The 19766-nt window shown below is 36.9% G+C and overlaps 1 protein-coding gene across 4 annotated transcripts in view; it reads left to right on the top strand.

Moving 5' to 3' along the window:
- Window positions 1-19766, top strand: part of TSPAN18 (tetraspanin 18) — a 184299-nt gene that overhangs the window by 72029 nt on the left and 92504 nt on the right. For 3 of the 4 annotated variants that reach the window (XM_087719951.1, XM_087719946.1, XM_087719958.1), the window contains one exon: window positions 15497-15621. The exons of the other annotated variant lie outside the window; for it this stretch is intronic. The gene's annotated coding sequence lies outside the window, so the exon portion shown is untranslated. The remainder of the gene's footprint in view (window positions 1-15496; window positions 15622-19766) is intronic. 4 annotated transcript variants of the gene reach the window in all.

Consider the following 19766-nt stretch of genomic DNA (forward strand, 5'->3'; position numbering starts at 1 on the left):
CAGCTATTTTAACTGTCTAAAGACAGATGCCCTAGAAATAGCAAAATTTGGTACAAGTATAGCCAGTTCATGATTTGGGAAAACAAAGTTGTTGCTTACGGAGTTTGCCTTCTAATACAAATTAAGTCCTGTACTCTTAAGTGCACATAAGATAATTCCCTTCATTTATATATTTGAATCCTATCACCTCTTAATATGTCAGAGGTACAGTACATATGCAAAAGAATACTTGCTAACGTGTTCTCTTTATTAATGATAGTTTCTTCGGTGTGTTGAGCTTGAAACAAGAAGCACCCCACAACTGATATATCACAACATTTTGATTTTCACAGCCTACATAAAAATAGATACGCATCATAATATGTCAACTGAATTGTCATGTCCATGATTATTATACAAGAATATTTTATATTGAATCATCTGTTCCAACAACATTTGATGTTGATTGCATGACACTTTATAATTCCAAGTTTGGTGGGATCATCATGTTGCCAGAATCTTTTTAATTCACTATGTGTTTACTGTTAATGCAGTTTAATCTATTTTTTTCAGTGAGTTGTCACTACATTAAGACAGTTCTTCATTCTCATTACAATGTTCTGTAAAGATTTTTTTCTAGCATGTAATAAGTTTTTCTATCCCATTTTTATGCATTGTACTTGAGTTGATTTCCAAAGAGCAGCAACTGCGTGGGAAAACAGCTTTCAAAAGAGTGGTTATGAACATGTCAATTAGTCTTCATTAAGATGCTTTCAAAAATCCAGAACACTTTTCTTAACATAGAAATTGGGATAAAATACAGCTGTAAAATAAGGGAAAAACAACCAACAAAACGCAGCTGCATAGATTGGTGGTTTTATTACTACTTTGGAAAGGGATTTTTAAAAAACTGAAATAAAGAAGCATAACAACAGAAATCCTAATACTCAATTACAGAAAGCATAAAAGTTCAAAATATATGAATGATGGGAAATACAGTGATATCAAGAAAGGTTATATCTACATCTGATTTTTTTTAATGTAATAAATTTGTGTGAATGGAGGATGCCAAAATTAAGAAAACTGACTTCAATTACTGTACTTAATGTCCTAGGTGAAGTGTAAAAGAAATGACAATGGGCAGTAAGACAGAATCCAGGTACAAAGCTATCAATAAGTCAATATGCTAATGTAGTTTTTCCATGATCATTATCTATTGTGTTTATGCTTGGGTTTATTGACTGTGGTCCTGGCAACAGATGTCCTTTGACGGCAACTGTGACTGCTATCTTCGGAGGCAAGATTGCCTGCGTTGCAGACCACAGGCAACTGAACAAAGACTGCCTGGGCTCCTGTCTTTGTAGAGACTCAGCTCTTTGGCCTAAATAATCTTTTCCCATGAGTGATGTGTGGATTTGAGAGTTGCTAAATGTGTGGCAAGTTAGATGCCAATAATCCCAGCATTATAGAAAGCAGCCTGATCACAATATGTTATTGCAGAGACTGTAGGTCCTGCTTCATCCTTAGAAGAGGACATTCTGGCGGAAGGTGTGATATATAGAGACTATCTCAGTGATGGTGGTTCAAATAGATCAAGGTTTATTTGAACCACCAACAATCTGTGTTTAGCTAATAACTTTTCAGTGTTCCAAACACTTTACATATAAGAAACTGTGAAGGCAAAGTTGTGTTTATCATTTTTATTTGGCCAAACACAGCCTATCTGCAGTCTATAGAATGCTCAAATCTCAAATCAGCATCACAAGTTTTTAGATTTGAGTCCTGATTATCTCACAAGAATTCTTAGTGTATTTAAGCTACAGATTATTTTCCCATCCTCAGTTGCAATATTTTAGTAATAAAGGAAATGTAAGCTTTGATAAATTCAGTATAAGAATTAATACTACTAAAACAAAACAACCATAGAAATCCAGAGAAATGATTGCAAATAAAATACAGCTGACAGCATTAAACATTGGTTCTTATAAATAGCAATATTGGCTTAACAAAGTCTTAGACTGAGTACATGTAATATTTTAAAATAATTTATAGCTGCTTTTGGAATGTTAGACTTTAGACTCAAATTAGAAGCACAAATTTATTCCATCTGAATTAAAATGACCTTAAGAAAAATGTACAGTTTATACCAGGTATTTGAACAACTAAAAGCAAAGTTTTTAGTTAAAAAAATTTCTTTATTAGCAATAAAAGTACATGCACGGATGCAAAGGAGAGAAGAGGACCATTTTCAGTTCAAGAAAAGATCATCTGGTTTGGAAATGAATGGGAAGTCATAGGATAAGGGTTAAGACATTAAAAATGAAGAAGAATGATTGCAGTTGAGGTTTGCTAGTTGGAAAAACAGTGATATTTATTTAATGCAGTATTTTAGGAACTGATTTCCCTTTTCACTTGGTATACTTATTTCATGTACTGACCACAAAATTCATTAGTCTGAAGCCGTGAGCCCTTTTTGTGATGGCAGGGAGCCAAGCCCTAGATATTTGGGAGTGGATGAAAATGCCAAGATACACAATATGCAATTGCTGTGTTTAGTGTAGTCATGAGAATGCAGATTGTGTGTATGGGGCTGGAGGGGAATTTCTGAACTCTGACTCTTCATTTCTGGAGGATAAAAAGAAAGCTTCTCTTTATCCCATTTTTATAACTGCTTGAGGATGTCTTTTTGGTTGGCTAAGGGTTAGCTTTTCTTCAAATATCATTGCTAAATCCTTCAAATGTGTGTGGAGGGTTGGATGTTAGAAGAAAATGCACTCTAGAGAAACTTTGTGTGCTCTAGAGGCTGGAAATCTCTAGAAAAAGAGACTAGGAAATAAAACCCCAACTAATTAATTTTTTTGGACACTGTATTCCAAAAATGGTTGGGGAAAATGAATAGGAGGCAGGAAAATGAAATGTGCCTCTCATATATAGTATCGGTCCAGTCTGCTTTATTGGCTATTGAAACAGCAGTTCAAGCTGCTGATATTTTGTTAATTCAGTGAAACTTAGTTCAGCAAAAGATGAGAATTTAAAGTCCCACCAAAATAAACTCTCCTTTATGTCATCTTGAAAATATCTATAACTGCATAGTTGACTGTATAAATGTGAGCAGTCTTAGAAGCTCCATTCCAAGTATAGCATCGTGTGGTGTGGAAACTTTGGAGGGAGGCGTGTTGGGCACTCACCTAATACCTGTGGACAATTCCTTCAAGCAGTGTTTCTCAATCTTGGCAACAAAGCAGTGGTGGGTTTCAAAAATTGTTTGAACCTACTCTGTGGGTGTGGTCTCCTTTGTGGGAGTGGCTTGCTGCCCATGTGACCGATGGGAGTGGATTGCCACCCATGTGACTGGATATGAAGATGCCGATGACACTTGTCAGAACCACCTTAAATTACCTCACACACAGCACTGGCATGCATAAGAATATGATGTAAACTTGTTTTTTTAAAAGGCATCTTTGGTTTGCGTTAAAACAACTTCAACCCACGCAATGTTCTGATTTCACCACAAACGCAGTAGTCATCCTTACCTTTCACAGAGGCACTGAGTTTTATAAATATGAGCATGATAGTGTAGAATAATCATATCCAAGGACCAGTGGTGGGTTTCAAAAAAATTTGGAACCTCTTCTGTAGGTGTGGCCTGCTTTCCGGGTCCACTGGTGGAACCTCTTCTAACCGGTTCGGTAGATTTGACGAACCGGTTCTACCTAATAGATGCGAACTGGTAGGAACCCACCTCTGCAAAAAAGTCACCTTGAACTGTGAGATGGGTGGCAAATAAATATGATAATAACAACTTAGGGGTGGTTTCCAGCCGCCATTACTACCAGTTTGGCGCCTGAAAATTTTTGCTGTTGTTTTAAGATCTCTCTTAAATGTGTGAGTTTCTCTGTTTATGTTTGAACATTCTGATTCTCCACATGAACTCCAAACTTCATGCCTGTTACTCAAGATGTAGGCTAAAAAGGACATGGAATGGGGCAAGAGATAGAAATCATTGTGGAATTTAGCTGTCCGGTATTGACAATGAATTATTAACAAATAAGCACAATCTCTATTTAGGAGGATTATTTTTGAGAAGAGTGGTATTCAGAGAAAAGTAAGGCCATTGAAGAGCTGATTTGTGGGAAAAGAAATCCAATTTTTTCTTTCTCATTTCAGGGATCACCACAAAAGAGCTTTAAAAGACTTACACCAAGCCAAATGTTCAGGAAGTAGTTTTTTGTTATTGGAAAATCCCTACTAATTGTGCAATGAGGTCAAAAGCAAAAGAGCATCAGATGTAAAAGAAAACCAAGGCAACTCGACAATATTTCCATTGTGGGATTGCTAATGTTACTTGGAGGAAAGTTGATACAGAATTATTAGGAAGTTGCCATTAATAACAAGAAAGGCCAACTTCTTCTTTGGATAGAATTGTGCCATTCGTCTGAAAGTGTTGTCATTTTTTTTCCTTGGCCACTTTTGGGGCCAGGAAGGTGTTACATTTAATGAGAGGAAGAAATGAGGAAATAATTTTCCCATTATTCTTACCCTTTGCCAAGCCTGGATAATTAGTAGAACCTTTTGCAAGAAATATCATTTGTTTCCATGTAATTGCAAAATAATTAGCTCATAAGGTAGCCATATTAGCTATGTTGATAGATATCATGCAGGTAATAGATGAAACATCTGCTTCAGAAAGACATGTGCCACAACACAATTTTAATTGGCCAGGTCATTATTAATGACCTACAATTAAGTGTATCAAACACTGTGTTGAATATGGTAACTGCTTGTTGTACCATGTTTTGCTGAAGTAAAATGAGGGAAAAAATGGATTCTCTGGGGAGATTCTTCCTGAAAGATGGCTTTTTTGTTTTTAAATCTGCCCTTTTCAGAGAGGTTGAGATTGGACTTTTCAGCCTTTCTAATTAATTATATAGACTATGATGCACATTTAATACAAATTCTGAGGAATTAGCAGGTGAAAGGAAGGAGGAGGGGAATAAGGTAAGATTATTCATAGCACAGCTCTTTATTGAGGAATTCCTCAACATAGACTCTGTCCTGTCTTATCTTTAAAGAATGAATTATTCTTTTTGGTGCAATGGAAGACAAACTGCTCAGGATTTTAGACATATTAAGACATGTTACTCTAAATCCTAGAGTAACACTGGATGTAACTACTATCTCATCCTTTTATCTTCCTTACAACATGAAATAAATGACCTTAGAGAGGTTAATATATAAATTCATTTGTAACTACTGTAAAGAAGATTGGATACTGTTTCTTTGTTTTTTTCTTTCATTTCTTTCCTATTTGCTTAAAATTTTTACTTTATATTGTTTTTATTTTGTAAAAAAATATTTAATAAAAATTGTTAAAAGTTAATTAAGACAGTTAATTCATTGTTATAACATTTATACCCAGCTCCTATATAAAGAGCTGAAGATTTCATACCTCCTTATTTCATTCCCGCAATAATTCTGTAATCATGGTTAGGATAACATTTCACATTAGCACATTAAACCATTTTTCCTCAGCCATTTTAGAATCTCCATAGCTCTGTGTTCTCTCAGCTTGTGTGATTGTACTGCAGCACTGCTGCATATTCATAGAGGAATCTTGCAATGCAGAATTCTGCACCATATAACAAAAAAACAGATTTGTGTTTCATGGAACGTATGGATCTACTTAATTTCTAGGGCATGGAAGCATTTTTCATCTGTTGTGCATTATTTTCACAAACGCTCTTAATACCATAAGAAAATGGAAAACTCAACCACAAAATTGCCACTTGGAAAAGAACTAAACACTTCGTGCTGTATTCTGAAAACCTTGCAACTTCTATAAAAATTAAGTTTTTAGAAAAAAAGTATGTGGATCATGAAGAAATGTATATTGACTACTGCAGTTTCTTTTAATGAATTTTGCTAATTTCCTCCATGAAGTTGTTTGCTATTGTGTCAATTCCGATTGAATGGGATCTTGAGACATTTGAGGTTAAGGCTAGATGACTTGACTCTATAATGATTCATGGTTTTATGTTGCTGTTACCACAGGATGGAAATCCCAAGTTATGCAAAAACTGGAATGCCAGTGAGGTTGCTAGAAGTAATGAAATGCCTGTGTTGGGCTTTTGTTTATTTATTTATTTAGTATCTTCTGATGGGTGGATAATGTCTTGTTCTTGAAGTCTATGGGATTTCTGCTTCTTGTTTCTCTTTTTCTCAGAGGCTTCTTTTATAGTTGACTTCTATTCAAGATAGCAGTAGACTTAGCAGTAGACTTATATACCGCTTCATAGGCCTTTCAGGCCTCTCTAAGCGGTTTACAGAGAGTCAGCATATTGCCCCCAACAATCTGGGTCCTCATTTTACCCACCTCGGAAGGATGGAAGGCTGAGTCAACCCTGAGCCGGTGAGATTTGAACCGCTGACCTGCTGATCTAGCAGTAGCCTGCAGTGCTGCATTTAACCACTGCGCCACCTTGGCTCGACACTTGAGTTTTCTTTATTTAGGATGTATGGTCATGCTTGGAAGTATCTTTTTTTTCAGACAAAGTGCAAGGTGAGACTACATGAGATTGTGGATGGTCATTCATGGTTAAGGAGAAAAAAAATGTAGGCTCCTCTAAATGATATCACTGGTCCTCAACAAAAATTGGTTGGGATTGAAGAGTTGAATACCACATAGTGATTGAACAACAAATAAGGTCCAATAGCATAGTCTACTCCATGGGCTTCAAATTTACCACATCACATTACTTTCACGTGATGTATCATGATGTTTTTCCCCTTCGCGGAGCTAGGGTGGGCGTGGCCTGTGTGTGATGCATCCAGCCCACAGGCTGCCAGTTTGAGACCTCTGGTCTAGTCTATAAGTGAAAAAAAAATGCTTTCAGCTGAATCTGCCCAAACAGCCATTGGCATACAGTAATTGTTCTTCCTACTTAAAATAAGAAAAACTAAATTTTTAAAAAATGTCCATATACTGAGGAGTATATATTTAGAATAACCTGATTTTTTTTTCCTTAGTGAATGCCTGGCTGAAGCCACTTTAAGCACCCATTTTTTTCTCTGCCTACCTTTGCAAACACAATTTTCACATTCCATTCTGAAGGGATTTGAGAAACAGATGCACTGCAGCTGAGCAGTGCAATCCTAATTTTCTTTATTAATTCCCACCAGCTCAATGGGGCTTACTCCTAAGTAGAAGTGCACAGGATGCCACCTTGATAATTAAGCAGGCATCTTGAAAATACATACATGCACACCGAGAGACACAGATACGATTGCAACACAAAAGTGAAGAGGGAGAGAGAGAGTGCAATTAGTCTTTGCTGTTAATCAAGTTAGAAAATTCCATCAGATTTCTAGCTCTCTCTGCTTCCAGCTCTCTCAACTGTGCTTGAGAAAACATGGCCTGCCTGTACTTTTTGCACAGATCTTTCGGATTCATTAGTGATCTACAGCCAGTGAAGGAAAGGAAAAAGTAGTATTACAGCAGGAAAGGATGGCTTTCTTGATCAGTGTTTTCAAGGTATCCTCTTTAGCTCCTTTAAAAACTCATTCTGGTTGTCACAAAAAAAACCCAACCTGGGATATCTAAATATCAACATGAATTTCCTGTATTACTATTTTCTGAAAATATAATTTTTATGTTTTAAGACTTGGAACTATAGTTAGTCCTCAACCTATGACCACAATTGAGCCCCAAATCTCTGTTGTTAAGTGAGACATTTGTTAAGTGAGTTTTGCCCCATTTTACAACATTTCTTGCCAGAGTTAAGTGAAGTACTGCAGTTTTATGAGTTAGAAACCCAGTTGTTAAGTGAATCTGGCTTCCCCATTTACCTTGCTTGTTAAAAGGTTGCCAACAGTGGTCACATGGGACACAGCAATGGTCATAAGTATGAACCAGTTGCGAACCATCTGAATTTTGATCACATGATCATGAGGATGCTACAAAGGTTGTAAATGTGAAAAATGGTCCTAAGTCGCTTTTTTCAGTGACGTAACTTTGAATGGTTACTAAATTAGCTGTTGTAAGCCGACGACTACCTGTATTATTAGACTATCAGGTGGTATGAATGTCGTAGCCAAAGCTTGGCTGTTTGAATTCAGAAGACATTGCAGACTTCCTTTTTATTGATTTTTTTAAAACAGAAAGGTTGGTAGCCACAGCATTCAAATCAGGCAAATTGTGTTGCCAACCAGCCATAGTATGTTCCAAACCATAGTATGGGCATGTTTCAATCCTATCAAGCATTGATCATGTGAAGGAGCAAGCTGAGTTAAAAGGCATTGTAGCCACGTTTCACCATACCTTCCTACTTCACAACGGATATGTTGGTGAGGATGCATGATTGTAGTGCTCCTGTTGTACAGAGACATGTCAGTATTGAATCTTCCTTGTCTCTTAGGTTTCTGAATGTATAGAAAAGCTTTAACTTATAAAAGTCAATATATGAAAACTGTCCAACGTATTAAGTTAATGCAAGTGTAAATGATAGAAAGAGAAAAACCGGATGATGTTAGAGATAGGCAAGACACCATCTCTGTTTGGAAGCCTTTGCCTCTACATATAAGTAGCACATAAAAGACAGTAGGACTATGTAGAGATATATGATGGATATATGATGAATACATAAAAATCCAAATCTGCCTCCCGTCTGCCAAATGTAAATCACTAAACAGCTTTAAAAAATACTTTTTACTGGTTTCACAATTGCTCTTGTTAAATATGCTCTAGGAAATTAAAAGGAGAAAATGTCACATGTAGTGATAGCAGAAATAGTATATACACTCTTCTTTTCACATTTTTGGCAGCTAAATCCTAACATAAGTTCTTTGTTCAATAATATGAAATAAGGATATCTAGCTTATAAGTTGACAGAGTCTCTCGTCCCAGTTCGCTCACATTTCGTATTGTTGCAATCTATAAACAAAGGGTGTGCTATAAATCTAATACTTTTTATGGGCCAGTAGAGATCCAGTGTACTTTCTAAAAATGCCGCACACTGTACTGTACTTCACTTCACAAATCTTGAAAGTTAAATGATAGTTTTGTGATCCCCCCCCACCTCTGCCTTCAAATTAAGATCATGTCTGGTGCTTCAATTTAGCTGGCATTTACATCATGCTTGCTATAAAAATAAATCAATTCCTTGTTGATTTGCTGTTACAGTAATTTGATTGTTGTTTACAAGTTGTCCTTGCTTTGCCTCATCATGTTCACTTAGAACATTCTGATTCCGAATTGATCCCTTTCACTCTTTTATTCTTCTGTCCCATGCTGATTTGGTTCATAGGATTCTCATACCATAAGAAATAAGAGCTACATTGTAAGTGGTCATACTGCTTGGTAAGCATTCAACAATGAGAAATTATCCTTTGGAATCCTACATGCTGAGTTGAAGAATACAAAACACGTAAAGAACGTAAAGAAAATTCCTTTAATCTAGTATGATTTAGTAAATTGCCTTCAAAATTGGAGGAGATGGTGTTTTCTTTTCCCATGAAATGGTCTATGGGCACAATTATTCTTTATTATGGTTATTCATTTGCTCTGCAATATAAGAAACAGTATTTCATATTTGCAATAGCAAATATTGGGAGGGGACATCCATGGTCCATTTCTATTTTTATTTATTTAAAGTGTTGATTTCTGGTTTGTATGAAATTCACTGGGCGTACACACACACACAAACACACACAAACACACAAACACAAACACTCAGACAGAGGATTTCTAGTTTCTGTTTTTTCTTTTGGACGTGACTTGTAGCCATGATTAGGTTAAGCTATTTTCTTTCATACAAAGGGTCACAGCATGTAAAATTTACATTGTAAATCAACAATGGCTCCTTTCCTTTCCTCCTACTCTCTTTGGGATTCAAATTTGTATTGAAAATTCCCATCTAACAAAACCTGAAGGACAATTTCCTTCCTTTAGGTCAAGGACGAGAATCCTCCAACCCTCAATTGCTGAGAAGCAATAGATCCTTGCAACATCAACTGTCTTGATGAAATCTGCAATTCCCCACTATTTGAAGGCAAAGTTTGTTTCAGCCAGTGGTTTAAGGCATCAGGCTAGAAATTAAGATACCATGAATTATAGTCTCCCTCTGGGCACAAAGCTATCTGGGTGACCTTGGCCAATAATTCTCTCTAGGAAGCAGGCAAATCATATGTAAAACTTTGCCAAAAAAAAAATCTCCTCTAGGGAATTGGCCAGACAGTCACCAGGGTTGGGTAAGTAAGTACCAGTAAGTAAGTAAGTAAGTAAGTAAGTAAGTAAGTAAGTAAGTAAGTAAGTAAGTAAGTAAGTAAGTAAGTAAAAGAAAGAAAGATGGGATCACAGAATCTCTTCTTCTGTCTTAGAAGTACCCAATGCCTTCCATGGGTCTAAGACAACTCGCCATGGACAGCTTGCCACAGCCAGCTCATCACCACTAACTTGTCTCTGCCAATCTACCACCAAGTTGTTGCAGGATAACTCCACATGATCAACCGGCTGTGGGCACCACTCACTGGATGGAGGCAGAGCTGGGGAGACAATTGAACAGGTGGGCAGAGTGCAAAGGGTGACAGGGAGGTCAGTGCCAAAGGAGGTGTTGTTTTGTGATTGCATCCAAGATACCTGTTACTGTTGGTACTATCTTTGATTTCTTTTGTCATTCTATCTGCATTTGTGGTTTTCTCCAGTTCTTCCTCTTCTATTCTGCAGTCTCTAGGTCTTAACCATGTCCAGTATCTAAACTTTTTGTCTTTTTTTACTATCGACAAGTCTGAGCCTGGGGTGTTATGTGACAGATGCTTCCCTGTTTGAATTCTAAAGTTAACTTCCTCATTTTCTGATGACTTTGTCTATTTTATGGTACCATCCATTCTTGCTTGCAAGCAAGTGATATTTTTTTCCATTGCATCTTTGTTATTACTTTACCATTGTTTGTAATCAATCTGTGCAATTTTCTACCTAGATGGTCCTTTATTTCTTCAGTTTCTTTGTGGAGATGGCATTTGCTGTCTGTTACTATTATTATTTTTCAAATTTGTTATTTAAAATAAAAGCACAAAGTAAAGATGTTAGAAATATTAGCCAGCTTTTATATGGTAAAAGCTAATTTTTGAAATACAACTAGTATGCTTGCTATTAATAAAAAGTACATGCCATATTTCCCCCCCCATAGGGATGGGGACAAATTCTGCTGCTCAGAAAGCTCCATTAGTGACCCTTATTACAAAGCAGCATGAATTAAAAGTCCAAGATGTATGGATAGTATTATGTAAATATCTTTGTCCTTTTTCATGAAGAAGTTATACAGTTAATAATTGTATGTGCAAATATAAACTAAATCTATTTTTCTCCATTTTTCCCGTTCTATGCTTCCAAATAGATAGAGTAGATTGTATGCCGTTGTACTTTGAGTTATGATGGGAATGTCCCCAATATGCTTTCCTCCCTAACTACTACAGAAGAACTATTCTGTGCACAGTTTGCAAATGTCTAGATTATATTTTTGTGTCCTGTATGGCAAGTCCATAGACATTGAATAGATAAATATTTCTCAGTAGTTCACTAATAGCTTTTTGGCAAGAGGCAGGCAAACACAGCACAATAAATACAGAGAGCAGTGCTCTTAGCATCCATCAATCAGCTAATGTGGGAGCATCCAAGCTGAGTCCCACAGGAATTGCACATCCTTAGTATAAATAATGCTGAAAACTTTTGGGGGCTTGCCTAAGATCAGTTCCAGGAATATGGATAAAATCATGTCGCCTACTAGGTAATAAGTCCCTTCTTTTTATTGTCACATGGATTATTATAAATCTTAATGGAGTCACAAATATGTTTGTCAAGCTGTAATTTGAGGTTTATTCTGTACTTTATTGCTTGCACATTTTGAAGTGTCACATACTGGGAATAGAGGAGGCCTCATTTTGTTTATGTAGGTAAGCAATTATTATAACCAGTTTCTATGACATGAATCTAAAGCAATACACTCCATCATTACATTAAGCACTGGCCATCTTTCTCCAGTGCCAAGGATATTGTCTTTTGGCTGGTCAGAGTAATCAATGCTGCACAGCACTGAGTAACAGCATAGCTCCTCCTCCTCCCCCTTCTGTTACTTAATGGCATAAATGTCATATTGGAGTAATAGGGGTTTAGAATAGTCTCCAACCAGTTTTGTTATTCTCTGTTAAACTGCTAAAGAAGTATGGCATCAACATACTTGAGGGAAGCTGAGGGTTTGAAAAAACACTAAAAACCATCTGAGGTATGAATTGCATCTTTTCCTATCCTGTGGGAATCAGCTGCATTCTCTTTATCTCTATATCTTCCGTAGTTTCTCCCCTCCACCCTGTGCTTCAGGAAATCATGGGCAGAAAGCAACATTACCAATTTCTAGTAAATGAAAGGCATCTACAAGAAGTGGATTCAATCCCACTCTTATAGAATAGCTGTTCTGCCTATTACACATACTGCCTGGTTCAAAATGAAACAAAACTCAATGGAATCAGTTACTGTCGAACTTGATAATTATTTACAGCAGCCTTCCACAAACTGGTACCTTCAAATATTGTCCTTTAGTTCCCGTAATCCTTAGCTATCATAGACAATGGCCATGGTGTTCCTGGATCTTGGTGCTTGAAGGCCAAAATATTCCATTTATCTTTTGTTCTTATAGTTACATATCTGAACTGAATAGAACAAAGAATAGGAATACAGTGTAATTTTGGAAAATAAATGAGTCAGGGTTTTCAGAATAAAGTTAATTCATCAGAAATAATATTTTGTATCTAATAGACCTCTGAAAGTGTCTTTAAAATTGATTGGACATCTATTTTGTCTGTGTGCATGTTGGTGTGTTGCTATTGTAAGACATTTGCGCACTCTTTAACTCATACGATTTAGTCTAGACCGGTTGTAAATCCATTTTAGTTTCAGATGAATTGCATTACCCTACATTAATACTAAGTTGAAATAAATATAATAGTAAAGTATGGAAGTATGATATTAAATTACATTTCCCAAATATGGAATGCATTATGAAAAGCTTTTATTTACTTATTAATTATGTTTCAATGCTGCCACAATTAATAAAAACACTTAGCATTAAACTGTCTTACATAAAACAAATACAAGTTAAAATATCCCTAATGAGAATAAAACAGCCATTGCAACCACGCAGAAAGAAAAACTGTACAATTCTGTTTGGTGTAGTGTCTATCCTTGGAACATGACAAAGGCAAACTACCTTATACCAGCTGACTAGCAGCGCTTGGGTTGCTGGCCCTTCTAACTTCATCAGTCTCATTTTGCATCATCTCATGTTGTGTTGCCTCGCTTCTGGCCGAGTCCAGCACTGGCTTCTGCTCTCTGTGCATACACAAATGCAACTAGGTTTTTCCCACCAAAGTGGTACCCATTTATCTACTTGCAGTATCGGTTGCTGAAACTGCTAGGTGGGCAGGAGCTAGGGAACAAGTGACAGGAGCCAGGTTCAAACTTCTGGAGTCTAGTCTAGCCAGCAGTTCCAGTGTCATTAAGCCAATCAATTGATCAGAATAGAGCTGGAAGAGAGAATAGAGCTTGGAGGTCTTCTAGTCCTGCTCCCTGTTCAAGCAGGAGATTATACCTTTTCAGACAAGTGACTGTCCAATCTCTTAAAAACCTCCAGGGATGAAGCACCCGCAACTTTTGAAGGCAGGCTATTTCACTGGTTAATTGACCTCACTGTTAGGACGTTTCTCCTTGATTCCAGGTTGGTTCCCTCCTTGATTAGTTTCCACCCATTGTTTCTTGTCCTGTCCTCTGGTACTTTGGAAAATAAATTGAAATTGACCCTCCCAAACAGAATGAACTAGCAATTAAGGTTGTATCGATCATGTGTAGATTTCCCTGACATTGTATGCTAAATAAATAAATATCTCTATTGAACCTGGGACTCAGAGAATAATTATGTGCATGGAAAGAAATTTGTATTAAGAATGAATACGGTCTGGGTAAACTTTTCTAGAAATGAAAGGATGAATCTAGAGTTAATGATAAGAGTTAAGGATTGAATTAATCCCTTATTAACAACAAATGGATGTTATCCTATTTGTTTGATTGAAACTTACAGGCTTGGCATGCTCCAGGTTCTTTCGATTAAACAATGCTTCCTATCAGGAGCACCATTTTCTTGGTAGCAGAGTTCTTCCCCCTGGATTGAACTCCTTCTGAAATCTGACCAGCTCCCACTCATATTGTTTATTGTTTTATTACTTTACTTCAATTATTTTATACTTCTTATTGTGTTCTCATGATTTGATTGCTGTCAGTCTCCCAGAGTCTTTGAGAGCTGGGCATGCAAATTGCTTACCTACAAAAACACACTCTCTTGAATTAATTCTTTTGCTGTCTATTTCCAATCACTGTCATGAATAGAACATAGGCATAGACATAGAATAACTTTATTATCACTTTAAATGTACACTAATCGGCATACATTAAAATGATTTTTTCCGCTTACAGCTCTCAAAAAGAGCCACCACCTTCAATATACACTACATAAACATAACAAAATAAATAAATACATACAAATTTATGCTTATACCCACATATCCACATATAGTATATGACACAGAGAAACAACATAGTCTAGTTCATATGTATACATGTACTTCATGAGAAAAACAAATCTTGTGAGTTTACCAGACGGATGGCCTAGGGCACAAAGCTGTTACAGAATTCGGTAGTCCTGCTAGAAATACTTTGAAACCTCCTCCCAGAGGGGAGCAACAAACACAAATCGTAAAGTGGGTATGTTGGGTCTCTAACAATACTTTGAGCACTAAGCACATAGCACTTGTAAACAGTATCATGTATAACAGGAAGTAAGCTTCCTATAATCTTTTCGGCTGTCCTTACCACTCTCTGTATGGATCTTCTATCTGAGGCACTGCTGCCACCAAACCAAACAGTCATTGTTATTACTTCTGTATTTTTATTCTGGTTGCTGTTTATATCTCACTATGTTAATTAAATCAGCTTATTGTTGTTTGTCTTCCATTTTTAAAATAAATAATATCATAATAGGAAAAGCTGACTTTCGGCTTCCCCATGATATCTTTAGAGAAAGAATTCTTTTGTAAAAATTATTTATTTTTAGTTACAACTCCCTCCCTCTTTGTTTTTGTCACTTTCTTTTGAATCAATGTGTTTTAAACAGAAAGGTCTGTTGAGAAAAGAAAGTTGGAAAAGAAAGGTGGTGATAATATCTTTAAGTTTTTATATTGATATCAAGATTTGCTTTGGAAAGTTTGTAATATAATATCCCATGAGATTGAAGGTTCTAAAACAGTGAAATCCCAATTTTGTGGTAGTGCTTTGACATTTTTTTAAAAAAATTCCAGCTTATTACTTTTATATGTAACTCAAGGTTGTAAAGACAGGACTAGATCTCACAGTCTCCTAGTTTCTATGCAGCACCTTTAACATTATATCTTCTTTTTTCTTTCCATTTATTCCCAACAGGGCAATGCACTATTGCTTGCTGATGTAAAGCCTTCCTGTTCAATCCATGTTTATATCAGTTGGATTTGAGGAAAAGAATAAATATTTAACTCAAAAGTCAAAATTTTCTGGCCTCCAAGATTAAGGTAAGAGATGGCAGCTCAACTTTTGCTCTTAAGCTTTTAAAAATTGTCCTGTTTATGCTGATGTATCTTCATTACATAAAGTGCATCTGCTTGTAAACCTTTTAGGTCAATGCCTACAGCCAGAAAAAAAGGGACAAGTACTGACATTTGTTTATGAAAATACATCACTGTTCATTTATATAAACAGAAACTTTTCAATAAAAGGTAAAGTAAAGGTTTCCCTAGCCAAGCGTTTCTGACTCTAGGGTGCAGTGCTCATCTGTTTCTTGGCCGGGGGGGGGGGCACTATTGGCCAAAGATATTTTCTGTAGTCATGTGGTCAACATGTCTATATGCCAAAGGTCTATAGAACACTGTTACATTCCCACCGAAGTGGTACCTGTTTACCTACTCTCATTTGCATGCTTTCAAACTGCTAGGTGGGCAGGAGCTGGGGCAGGAATAGGTGTTCACCATGTTCTGCGGTGCTTTGGTTTCTACTTGACAAGCTCAGCATCTTGAACTGCTAATTAAAAAGTGCTACCTTTTGCTTACTTAACTTCAAACTGATCTGATAGGTTTTGTACAGGAGTAATTTAGTGAGAATTGTGTGGTGTTTTAAAATAGAGGAAGCCATGGATGTTTTTTTTTCTCTGACATTTCATTCCTTTTTGTCAGAAAGAGACAGAGAGCTCTTGGCAGGTTTCTGAATAGATATGATAGAATTTAAATGAGACCAAAGTTCACATGAAATTAGATCTAGGGTCATGTGTGGCTTAGCAGATACAAATAGTTCTCTGGAATACCTATGAGAATATCTTAAAAAATTACAGTCATTTCAGCTGCATGGAAATTTCAAGTGGAATCAATGAAGTTCCATTCACCTGTGCTAGATTTCTTATTCTTTTGTTCCTTCTTCCCATGTTTCTAATTATCTATTATGAAATCCATTGGTTAAACACAGCAAAAATATGTTCTTTTTTCTTTTCTTTTGATTTTTCCTTGGATCCTCCCTTGGGAATTTTCTCCTGTAGATATACATAATATTTTCTGTCAGTGTGGAAGCATTAATGCTGCTGTTTTCAACAAAGGGCAACAATAGGAGTTTGCAATCTAATATTTACATGCATAGATTTTTTTAGCATTTTTAATGGCAAAATTGTTGTACCGCTTAAGATGCCTAAAGGCTAGACATTAAAATAATGGCATTTCTAGTTTTCTCTCAACAGTGAACCCTGGGATGCTTCAACCATCATAAATGCAGGCTGATTGCCAAGCACCTGAATCACAATCATGACTGTGGGGATGCTGTGACTGTCATAAGTGTGACGACCAGTCACAAGTTACTTTTTACAGTGTTACCTTAATTTCAAGTGGTTGTTAAGCAAAATTCTCATAACTTGAGCACTATTGTATGATGCCCTAACTTTTTCTCCATATAGATTGGGACTGTAATTTGTAGAATTTGGACTAAATCAAAGCCTGCTGTTCACTTTCTGTGAATTGCAAGGTTAATGCACCTAGAAGCCACCAGTTTGAGGAAGGCCAATCAAAGCCCATAGCTACTACACTTCCTGTCAGTGAATGTTTCTGGAGTCTGTACTTAAACAGACAGATGAAACTGTCTTGAAATAATGTCCATTAGATGCTACAATCCAATCATGCTATTCAATCTTGAACAATAATGATTTGGCTCCTTTAATTTTACAGTGTATTATTAGCGTTCAACATCAGGCTCATATATTTTGTAGAATGATCAAAAGTAGTTTGATGTTCACTTCAATTTTTTGCCCTTTTATTCAATTTAAAAAGATCATTTCTAATAAAGCATGTATAGCAGCCTTATGATTATGTATCTCCCGTAATACACAAACATACTTTTTGTTCTGGAACTTTCAATTTTCTTTTCTGGATCATGCTTATCCATCTATTCTGGGAGTGTAAAAACTGTAGTTTTTACAAAATTACTTTTTTGAATTAGAAATAGATCATGGTGTTGAGAACATGACCTTGCCCTGAAACTGTCTCATTTCATTTAGAGCACCTTATCTGGAAGGTTACCAACTGTTTCTGATTTAGGGAAACAACTTCCAGAGAATTGTCAGATCATCCCAAAGTGGGATGAGATGTAATTGCATGGTCCAGAGAAGAAATAGGTATTCTAGATTGCCCCAGCATATTCAATTCCCAGAATGATAGATTTGTACATATATTTGGTAGGTAGAGAAAATAGGGATCATGGAAGTATTATGATTCGCTTTAGCAAAGTGAAGAGGCCACCTCATTTGCCTCAGTGAAATAACTGGCCTGGCTTCAAACAGTTTTTCTGATAAGATTATAATAATACAGGGGTGTCAAACTGGCAGCCTGTGGGCCAAAGCATTACACAAAGGCCATGCTCACCCCAGCTCTGCAAAGGCAAAAAAAACCTATGTCATGATACGTCACAATATGTCATGTGATGCAATCGAGTTTGACAGCAGTGTAGTAATAGAATCATACAAGTTTAAATGTGTGTGCGTTCATGCATGCGTGCGCGTGCGCATGCACACGCGCGCGCACACACACACACACACACACACACACACACACACACACACACACACACACACTGATGCCTCTACTTTCCATCTCTTCTGAGTGCTTTCTCTACCTCTGTTCCTTCTCTGGACCAACATATCTCTTCTCATATCATTGCCCTGGTTGTGCCTCTTCCTCCTATTTCCCAAAGTTATTCCTACAGCCTATTAGCCTGCCCAACCTGAATAATTTTTGGTATGCAACACAGAAATCCAGGCTGTGTGGCTTCAGTAATTGTTGCATGATTTTGCTGAGTTCCTCACAAGGGGGTCAAGCTACATAATTTTTGTATCTATGCAGCCTGCCGTATGTGCCAAAGTCACCCTAGAGAGCTTTCAGCCATTGCTGTGGGGAAAGGTTCAGTCTTTTTTCAAGTGCACAATTATACAAGAGAAGGCTGTAAGTGGCTATAAAGAAGATGGAGATAAAGCAGCACTGCTTTGCTTTGCTCTAGGAAGTGACAAAATCCCATTTCTTCTGGAAACAACTCCAAGCAGCATCTCTATTTACAGTGCTCTATGTGCTTCATTTAACAGATTTCTCCCAAGTTTAGTCTAAAATTTGCTTAGAGTAAGGCAAGTTCCAGCAAATGAAATGGAAAATTTCAAATGGATGTGTTTATGATTGACCTACAAGTTGGGAATGCTTAAAGGATTTTCTTGTGTATTTTGTGCCATCTAAACACATTGTGCCACCTTACAAAGTGAGGTGGATTACAGAACAGATTAGCATATGTGCTGAGTTAAATTAGCAGCTTTTAATAACAGTAACCTTCTGAGGACTTACCAAAGGTTAATTAAACCTATGACTAAGTTTGCTTGGATAAGCTTAAAGTAATAGAAAACGTTAGGGTGTAACTAATTTGTTAAGAAATTGTAAAGAGTAATGCTTTTATCTTCAAAGGATCAATCTCAACATTTATATTTGTGTCCAGATTATAAAAAAATTAAGTATGAAAAGTAAACCAGTCTATTTTTAAAATAGCCCTCCTATGTACATAGAATTGATCATCATTTTCTGCTGCAGTAGGTGTTGCCAATTAAAACCGAGTCACCAATGTGCTGAGCAGAATGAAGAGGACTGAAACTGTGAAATCATTAGGGAATTTAGCTGTTTCGAGTAGGCTCTTCAGAAATCCCTTGAAATTTAAAAAGGAATGATTGCTTCATAATAATAAGATGGGCTGGGTGCCCCCTTCCAGCTACAGAAAATTATAAAACCTGAGCCATTCAGAAGAGTTGATTCTTTTGTCTACTGCAGAAAACCTATAGTGACAGGGCAAGGAAATGGAACAAAATAAAGGCTAGTCTACAGTTGCCTGTACCTAATATTGGAGGTATAGGTCCGTGATGGCGAACCTATGGCACGCATGCCACCTGTGGCACACGGAGCCATTTCTTAGGGCGTGTGAAGTGTTTCCCTGTCAGCTCCAGCATGCATGCATGTGCTGGCCAGCTGATTTCATCCTTCATTTCTGGCGATTTTTCTCGCTCAGGAGGCTTCAGGAGGCTTTGGGGTTGTGCGTGCATGCGCGGAGGGAGGTGCATAGAATTATGGGTGTAGGCATGTGTGTGCATGACCCTCAC

This window comes from Thamnophis sirtalis, unplaced genomic scaffold (genome assembly GCF_051295495.1).
Source record: "Thamnophis sirtalis isolate CommonGarterSnake01/CBP01778 unplaced genomic scaffold, rThaSir2_p1.2 scaffold_1, whole genome shotgun sequence".
NCBI lineage: Eukaryota > Metazoa > Chordata > Lepidosauria > Squamata > Natricidae > Thamnophis > Thamnophis sirtalis.